Consider the following 10,584-nt stretch of genomic DNA (forward strand, 5'->3'; position numbering starts at 1 on the left):
TGTGAATCACTGGACATTTCTTTTTGGGAATAAAAGCGGCATTCATAAGCGATGATGACTGTTGCAGAATATCGAGTACTACCCCCAATGCACTTCATTTCACCACCATTCTAGCACCCATTTTAGGCTCGACGACAAAACTTATATTTCTCGGCGATAGTGTGGGTGATAGGGGTCATGATAACGGTAGAGAAAACCTGATTTCGTTATACCAATACACAATTACAAGAATCACAATTAAAGCAGTGTTAGTTGCGTGCAAAGAAAACCGTTTTAGCGTTAAAAATTCAATCCGTTATGTACAGTTCAATGAGAATGTCAAATGGAAAATATTTTAAGTACCCTCAAAATAAAATAGTAATTTTTCTTATGGGAATAGTAAAGACAGGAGTTTTTTTATTGTTTTATTTAATTATTGTAAATAAAAAAATATCAAGTAGGTAACAATACCAGTTATTTATCAGTCTTATTAGATTTTATTATTAGTCAAAAAATGTTGATATAAAATATGGCGATGATAAAATATGAAGATTGATAATCCAATTTCAAACAATCTGTTATGATCTGCGATTAGAAGATATCGGAAACATTTTTATCGACATAAAATATTCTTCAAAAAAGTAAGTCGATTTTGAATTGTTATAAAAACTTTGTTATCGTCATAACATCTTTTTCAGAGTGTGAACAATAAATAAAAATAACTCAATGAAAAAAACAGTATCGTCTAAAAAAAATATAAACTTCTAAACATATAAAAAAAATTGCTAGTGTTATAGTTAGTACTTATTTATTATTTGTTAGATTCTTCGTTCAACTATTTATGTTAAGATAAAAAGTAGAAAAGAAGTACGGATGAAATAAAAGTCCCATACGAGATGATCAAAGTTTTTCTCATTAATATAAACAGTTATACTTGTTATATCGTTATGGACGATGGATTTATATGTGTGTATAATTGTATTAATTATACTTTGAATTAAAACTTTTTTTTTTTTATATTTTAGATCCAAAAACTTACAAGAAATTTAATTTTTAGTTTGAATTCCATTACAGTAAGCACACAGTTAACTACACTTTTGTATCCTTGTTTGATCTTTTTTACTTCACATCTCATTCTAATTTTTTTCCAATTGAAGAACTGTGGATTACCGGTTGATTGATAAGATGATAAATATAAACAATAATAGTATTAGTAATAATCATTCATTAGTTATATACGTACATTACAAAATTTATATGTGTTTTGGTCGTTTGACTCGTTCGTGATTTGATTGAAATCATTTTCACTATTCTGCAGTTTATTATTTATGCAATTTTATGTCATATTTTGATTATTGTCCACAATTCTGAAACGTCACGTAACATCGTTTTAAAACATGTCACATATACACGGGATACGGGTTATGATAAAATTTGCGATCATTATTATACATCGATTTAATTGGATGGTGGGAGAAATTTCAACAGAACAATTATAATATTATCTCATTTATATATTTAAATACGTACAAAGTATGTACCTACATGCCGTAAGTACAAAGTGATTATTTTAACATCGAAATAATTGTTATTGTTGTACTATATATAGATTGAATTCTATTTAAATAATGGATGTTTTAAATAATGAGTTCGTATGAGTTGTCATTCTATGATCCTTGAACACTACTGATCATTATAATATACAATTATTTTATGCGGTGTATTTACTGAACAGCTTTAATAAGTAATTAACTATTAAGAGATAATATTATACGTTTATACAGGTTATATTTAATTGAAAGAAAAAATACAGCAATATAATACTGGATACTGGATATTTTGTCTGTTAAATTTTAAAAACTAGGAAAGATGCAATATGATATACCATAGCTATTTGCTATGTATAGAAATCTTATAATATTTATATTGTTATGGAAATAATTCTATAGTGAACCATTGATCAGTTATGTTGTAAGTGTTGAGCTTATAAATAAGTAAACAATACTTTTACAGCCTTTGTTAATTTATTGTGTTAAATATAATATTATATATTTATAAGCATGCGATGAGTCATGAAAAGTGTCGTTGTTGAAACTCGCAAGTTAAACTAGCGGCAAAAATTGGTTGGCAGACGTGACCTCGTAAATGTCGATAATGAGACGTTGAAATACTCATAATAACGACCTCGAAAATATATGAGATGACGAATGATCTAATGAACTAATAAATAAACATATGAATAGAATTATATCGCTATGCTCTGAAGTTCACATAAATAAATTTTACCTTTAAAACATCATTATTTTTTGTCTTGAGATAATTGTGACTTAAGAGAAACCAATACCCTTTTCACCTTCTATCATTTAATCTTGCTGAATAATAGTTATGATAGTGTTTGTATTATTTAATAATATGTTCATAAATATTATTGTTGACATAAATAAGTATAATGCGTTGATTTTTTGTAAAAAATGGTATCTTAAATCTTTTACAAAAAATATTTAATATTTACTAAAAGATCTTGAGTACCTATAATTTCTAATTCAAATGTCCCAGATGTACATTGTTTTTTATGATAGTTATGGCTCTTAAATTATATTTGTGAACTCGTCGGATCCCAAACGGTTCCCGTCTATTGTTTGCTTATTTCCAAACGTCTCCCGTCAAAAAAAGTCTAACAAACAGGTAAATACCTAAACGGCTCCCGTAAAAAAAAAAATTAAATTAAAGCTCAGTCATGTCAGTTCACTTAAATTTTTAAAAGAACTAGAGTTCATTAAGAGTAAATAATTTTCATCTTGTGAAATAACACGTATGGATTATTTAAAAAAAATTATGCCTAAATTAGATGCATAATGTATTTTTTTTTTTAACACTAAAATTTAATATTATTTTAATAAAAAATTTACAATATATGATTTTTTTGTATAAGTTTTATAATTTACTAGTTTACACCAACAAAATTTTAACCACACCTCTTTTGAGACAGTTTTAAGTCTGTATAAAATGAAAATGAACTTATGATGTAAAAGGCCGGAGCCGTTTGGAAATTTACTTGTTCATAAAACCTTTTTTGACGGGAGCCGTTTGAAAATTTATCTTTTTGTAAAATGGTAGCCGTTTAAGAAAATGGGAGCCGAATGGGCTACGGCCTGTGAACTTATGTACATTTCCTGTTAAGCATCTTCTGATAGGTACCTATTTAAAAACATGGAAATTGTAATTTACAGAATTTCTTTATAGAATTAAAAGGTTCAATTTATATTTAATTTCAATTGTATTTTTTTATGGTTACAATAAATACAACATTATTAATAAAATAACTGTCTACTTTATACATAAAATGACAGATATAATAATCAGAAAATAATGGTATATACCATAATATGTCTTAATGATTTATTTTAAACTTTGAATATAATAATATTTACCTATATGAAGACTTAAAACAAATTATTTTATTTTATTTCTGTTGAAAATATAAATGATTAGATTTTTGTTGTACAAAATACACATACCTACTACGTATGTATTTTATGTACCTAATAAAATAATAAGAAAACAAAAACTAAGTTTTATTTATGTGTAACTATTTAAGTAATATAATACTCTTATATAGAACTGCAAAGTCTAATGATATAGGTTTACATTGGTACAACTGATTTTAATTTATGAAAATATGTCATTTTTACCTTAAATGTTTAATAATATATTTTTATTTAATTGGAATATTCTTACCATTTCTAAAATCTGAGACAATTTTTAAAATGTCTGAAAGAAAAGAAAACTATGGATAGACGGTAGACGCTATTCATATAAAGTTATATAATATTAAACATTTCAAATATTGTTAGTAATCATCATATATAAAACAATATATGATAGTATCTGTAAATATATACAGTTAAAATTGGTATGATACATTGTTATACATATAAAATATATTTTTAAATTAAAGTAATACATTATACGGGACTAGGTTACCTAATATAACGAAAGTAATTTACCTTACAAACATTTTATTTCTTAGTTATGAAAAAAAGAGTACTATTATATTAAATAGAAATATAGGTACACTATTTTAAAATTCTACATTCACCAACTTGTTAAAAGATAATAATTAAATAGTGTATCCTTAAAAGCTATATATTATACTTGTAACGTTTTACTCATTTCACTTTCAACTTATTCTGTCTAACATTATATGTTGTATTTATTCATATAGTAAAATAGCTCTATAATTTATCATTTAAGTTAGTTTGTGTATGAATAATGATTTATTGTATGTTGAAAATTACAAAACTAAAAGTTTACTGATCGCTTTTTATGAGTTATCATATTTAATAAAATAAAATTAATAACATTGTAATGGGATGTGCTGACTTATAATTTTAACTTAAGTTGATATTTATACTGATATACCTACACGTCCTACACGTTATATTTTATTGATACATTTATATTTTTGTAAATATCTTATAGGTAAGATATCTATAATCGTTTATAAGATAAATTAACTTTGATAATATATACATTTTATTAATTTTGATTACCTAAATGTTATTCTGCAGTGCATCGCCGCTCTTCTCACACAGTCCAATCACGACTATACCTGCTACGATTCTTCATACATGCTCAAATTTCTTAGTTTTTTTTTCACTGAATGATCGTAACAACTTGATCATAGGTCAAAAAATCGACAATTTTAACGTTGAGAATCTTATTTCTGCGGTGTAGTACATTATCTCTGTTCAAAGTTGGTTAATTGGTTAATCGGACGATTAATTTTTCTGTTCTAAATCAGGATTATCTAGACAGTTATTGTTTTTTTGCCTTTTTCGATCATACTATCCACACTGATTGATAACAAAATTACAGAATCATTATAAATGAGCGTAAAATAAACATAATATTCTATAAAAGATTCAAACATATTTTAATAGGTACTTTGACATATAAATGTACCTAAATTGCCTATACGATACGCCGTGTTAAACTTCATTAATATTAATATCATTATAAAAAGAAGCAGGACAATATAATATATTGTATAAAATTATTATACATGTAATATTTTGGTAACTTTATAAATTAGTTGGTCAAAAATACTGAAATTTACTGTTTGTCAACAACAGTTAATTAATTCAATAATACGATTATACGAGTACCTATATACATATATAAGTATCTGTATTAGTATTTAAATCATTAACCACTATAATAATTAATGATCAAGCAAAAGTTAAATTATTGTTTCAAATTAAAGCATCAATATTAAGTAGAATATTTTTTAAATTGTTTCCATTATGTACGTACCCATTATATAAATAAATTATAGTTGAAAATGAATTGAATATGTTTATAATTTTTTATTTTTTTAATTAAATGATACGAAGTTTTGGATAATGACCTATACTTATACAATTTATTGTTAGTTACTATTCGTTCTTTAACTTGAGAAAATTAATAGTCTAAGTCCGCCGAACTGGTGTTGATCGACCTCGGATGAATCGATTATTGTTCGCCTATATGACCATATGCAAGGTTGCGTGATCGGCTCTTTAATAACCGGAAATATTCAACGTATTGTGGCGTGTAATAGAATATAAGTTACAACTTGAAATTTCTTGTATCAATAGCAAAGTATATAGTATTATTTCCGGAAAATTCTAATTAAATATGTTTTTTATAAATTTATAAATATGAGTTGGTTATTGGATCAAGTAAAATTATAACAAAGTTTACATTTAACTAGAACAAACAAATTTATTTTTTGTTTGTTGAAAATAAAATTTAAAGTGCACTTTTACATCTATTATGTATACTTATATCCTAAGTAAAGACTGTAAAGAATGCAAATCATGAATAATTAGTACCAATGACACGCAAATAATAAATAATAGATACTTATATTAGTTATATTGTAGATTCGTAAATTCATGTATAAGTATTTGTTAGTTGATGAAAGCAGTAAGTAAAAAACTTTATACTTAAACTGATAATCTTTTAATGTGTTTGGCGAAGATAATACAATTTATTCGACGCATTAAAAAAAATTAAATGTTGATTTTTTTACTAATTTACGTAACGTACAATTATTGAAACGAATTATATATTTATGTAAGTATTAAGTATAAACATTATTTAATGTTTATTACTTATTAAAATGATCATATAAAATAATAAAATAATTTTCAGTTGAACCACATCTATAATAACACCATGATGAGTTCGTTTGAAGTTTCTAATGTGGCTATTAACATAAAGTTATATAAATTGTTACGTTTTTATCATTTATTTGATCCAAATAGTACAGATATTTTCGGTTATCATTTTTATCGTTTTACTGGAATTTTTATAACGGTTTTTATCCAATTATTTGTATTATTTGGACTGTTGGGTTGTTTTATGGAGATGGAAGATACAATAAATGACATAGAACAATTTATATTCATATTTGTCAATTTAAGCAATTTTCTCTCTGTAATGAAATTATGTGTATTTACGTACAAAGCAAAAAACACTTGGGATTTGTTTGATGTAACCTGCATACATTTTCTGAAAAGTGAAAAATGCTGTAAATATAGAAATGAAATACTAGAAAAAGTCCGTAACAAATCAATAAAACTTACAAATTTCATTTTTGGGTTTGCAACTATGACATTTATTATTTGGACAATATATCCACTTGTTGTGAATTTATTTTTGATTAAAACTGATCAAAACAATCTTCAGCGCTATCAAAATATTTTTAATATGCGGTACCCGGTGACTATAAATACTTACAATCAATATTATTTTTTTTTTTACACAATTGAAATGATAATGGGATTTTTTATTTTATATAACTCGATATTAATAGATACTTTTTTAGTATCTTTTTGTTGGGTTCTAATAGCTCAGTATGAAATACTTTCGGAAGCATTTGGAAGTATCGAATATAAAGACAGTAAGTTTGCATTAAAATATTTTCTTTCTTTAGTATAAATTATTCAAAAACGTATATTTATAAGAATACAAAATAAGTGTAAAATATTATTTTAAAGTTTTAAGCCAATAAATCATAAATTATAACATATGAACTGAAAAAAAAAGTATCTGTCTATGTTTTATTATAATACATTTTATGTTTTAACAAAATTAACAACTTCCTGAAATGTATAGCAATCATTTTCATGATTAAAAAGAAACGTTACTATTGCTTTCGTTTTCACAAAATATCGATATTTTCCAAATTTCCAAATTTCCATATATTAATAGTAACATCAATTTTAGAATTTGTGTATAATATTCATAATTTAACGTAATTACGTATATGATATGTATGATTAAAACATAGTATAATATTAAAAATATTTGTATTTAAGTACAACACATTTTTAAAATGGACATGGTACGTTTTTGAGTTTATATTATATCATTAATGGTAAATATTAATAAAAGTTATTGCACATATTATTAATAAAAAAAATGGAAAAGTTTAATTTATTTTAACTAAATAAATGAAAATTGATTTCTTTCTAGGAATATTTTAGTATAAATTTTAAAATGTATGATAAATTTGTATCAATAAAAATATATATATGTATGGTAAAATTTACTCTATCTCCGTATGTATATAAATAATTTATAAGTTTAAAATATTTTTGGTTAAAATACAGAAGTTAACTTAAATGCTCTTATAACAATACAATGATTTGTGTTTTAGTAATTTCTAATAATATTTAATACATCAAATTCAATTCTATTTTACTTTATTGCTTTTAAATATATAATGTGTTTCACAAAACTAAATTGTTCGATACTAAACAAGATTTCTTAACAACAAGTGTTTCTATTTTTTTTTTTAAGATACTAAAGATTGTTCTATTAAAGCATGTGATGATTTTAAATCAATATTAAGTGATCAACGAAGACTTAATTTGTAAGTATATATATATATAAATTAATTATTTTTGTTATATTTTATTAAATTAAAATGTAATTTATGTAATTATGAACTAAATAAGTGATTTTAAAACTTTCAAGATAATCGTTACAGTTATTTTAATTAATATTTTTGATGAAATTAAACATTTTATAGCTGACTGGATAATTATATGATGGATTTTTCCTTTTAGACTTTATTAGTGCCTAGTGATATGTTTTGTAATCAACCCATTCCAAATGACTGAAAAGAGAATTAAGTTGTTAGTTATTAATTTTAACTTAGCCTACTTTAAATTTGACTATCCTATGCCTATAAAATTGAGAAGTAAAATAGGCGTAATTAAACGGGAACCAATACGGCTTACCTTATTATAAAACCTTTTTCAAATATGTTTGAGCCAATTCGCCATTCATCGTGTGGGGTTGGGGCTCGGGACCAATTCAGTACCACTGTACCAGCCAGGCTACGCCCTTCTTAATAGCCTATTATAATAAATTACAGTTCAATAGATCGTTACATAAGTTATCAAGAAAATCATCCTTAACTTTTAAGAGATCATTTTTTTTTTAATGTCTTTTAAAATTTTAAACTTTGTTTTGCCATTCAATCAAAATTTAATTAATACTTTTTGAAATAATTAATGTTCTGGTTACATATTGCCATATTAGTGTATCTTGATTTCTAACAATATTACATTAACTATTTGAATGTTATATAAGCATAAAAGGAAAATTATATTTATTTATTTAATATCAGCTGATATGTACATAATAATAATATGTTATTTTTGTTTACAGAAAACTAAAACTATATTATTCTATAATATGGTATGTGATCTTAACATATGTTGTACTGTCTTCATGCTCAATCATAACATTAACTTATTCGTTTATTATGGTAATAGTTATTATTTTATAAGTATTAATTCTAGAATTCAATAAAAATTAATTTATAAATCACACTATAATCTATAATTGTATACAATTTATTATTTTTTTAATACGCAGACATGCATTTCGTCGACCAAATCGTTACCAGTTCTCAGCATAATTAAAATCATAGCACCATTTTCAATAGTTTCATTTCAAATATTTTTACATTGCTATTTTTTTGGACTTATAAACTTTAAAGTAATTTGCTAAAATCTACACAAACATAAAAGTAATGTATAACCGCTTATTGTTTTATTTTTAAATATAGAAAGCATCCGTCAGTTATGGAATGTATTCTTGTAATTGGACATCGATGGATTTAAAATTTAAAAAGTTATTACTTTTATCAATGCAGATGAATGATGCTGACAAATTAATGATTAAAGCTACACCAACTAGAATTATTAATTTAGAACTTTTCGTTAAGGTAGATAATAATTTATTACTTTCAGAAGCTATTTACAAATAGTTAATAAAATTAAAATATTATTATGAATTAACTTATAAAAAAAAAATTTTTTCACTACTTTTATAAGCATAGCACAACGTATTTAGAATTGTAAATAGTAATATTTAAAAACATTTTAATTTCAGGTGATGATAACAACCTACAACATAGTGTCTGTAATGCTGAATACATTTAATTCGAGAACGTAATTCAAGCAACAATAAAAAAGAGCACTTTAAAGTCTTTGCTCAGTTAATTGTAGTTATTTTTGAGTTATAATATATATGTAGACTGTATGAAAATGTATTTCTGATTGACAATTAGGAGTTACTTTCATATTAGAGTTTTTTGTAAGTGTTTCTGACGTGCTAATTGAACTATCTCAGACCGGGTTGAGTTTCTGATAGAAGATTATTGATAATCATTCATTCTTTTTTTTTGTTCACCTAATGCTACCCATTCACAAACGAATTACAAAACAATTTGAAGTAAAAGTTAGGTATATTTTATTTTAAAATATAAATAAGTGATCACTAAGACTACGATTTTCTAGAAGTTATTATTTAATATTGTCGAAAATATAGCTAAGTAAATAGTAATATTTACAAATAATAGGAGTTTTTATTTAAAATTTGTAATTGAAAATTTGAAAATTTTGCGTGTACAACTTTTTAAAATTTTTAAGTGCATAATTAGCCATTTTCTTATATAAAATTAATTTTAAATAGATTTCCTGGTCCTGAGATATTAGTTTGATGGTTTTATTTTATCTATATTACATAGTAGGTACATTAAAAGTATAAATAAAACTATAAAATATTTGTGTTTAAGCTTTCCTCACCGATCACATAAATTGTAACTAATCGATACGTAAAATATAACTGTTTATTGCTAGTGTTGCCAATGTTGCCATATATGTTTTTAATTTATATTATAATTCATAAATATTATCTAAGCATTAAATACTATTTCTAGTCGTATCCTGTATGTATTTACTTTGATTTTAATAGAGATAACCCCACATTATTTTTGTATATACGTAATTTAATAATATATTTTTTTAATTTTTAAAGCTATAATTCATACATATTCGAATTAATTTTAAGGCCATAGGTACCTATTATAGTTGGAAAAAAACTAATTAATTCGCTGCAATAAATTGAGAGTGAAAAAATATTGTAAATTGAATACACTTACCTATACATATATCTCTAATTATTATCAATATCGAAATTATAAAAATGAACTTTAATCCAGTTACATAGTAGGTATTGTAATTTATAGATTGATATAAA

At 24.0% G+C, this 10,584-nt stretch overlaps 1 protein-coding gene and 1 long non-coding RNA gene across 2 annotated transcripts in view; one reads left to right on the forward strand and one right to left on the reverse strand.

The window, feature by feature from the left end:
• The window catches only part of LOC114123140 (mitochondrial inner membrane protease ATP23 homolog), an 80,546-nt gene that overhangs the window by 48,176 nt on the left and 21,786 nt on the right, over positions 1-10,584 (reverse strand). The window lies entirely within an intron of this gene.
• LOC114123143 (uncharacterized) lies at positions 7,822-10,193 on the forward strand. Its single transcript, XR_007606145.1, has 5 exons — positions 7,822-7,903; positions 8,707-8,806; positions 8,917-9,039; positions 9,110-9,268; positions 9,436-10,193. It is a non-coding gene; the product is annotated as an uncharacterized LOC114123143 (long non-coding RNA).

This window comes from Aphis gossypii, chromosome 1, assembly GCF_020184175.1.
Source record: "Aphis gossypii isolate Hap1 chromosome 1, ASM2018417v2, whole genome shotgun sequence".
In the NCBI taxonomy this organism is placed as follows: Eukaryota; Metazoa; Arthropoda; class Insecta; order Hemiptera; family Aphididae; genus Aphis; species Aphis gossypii.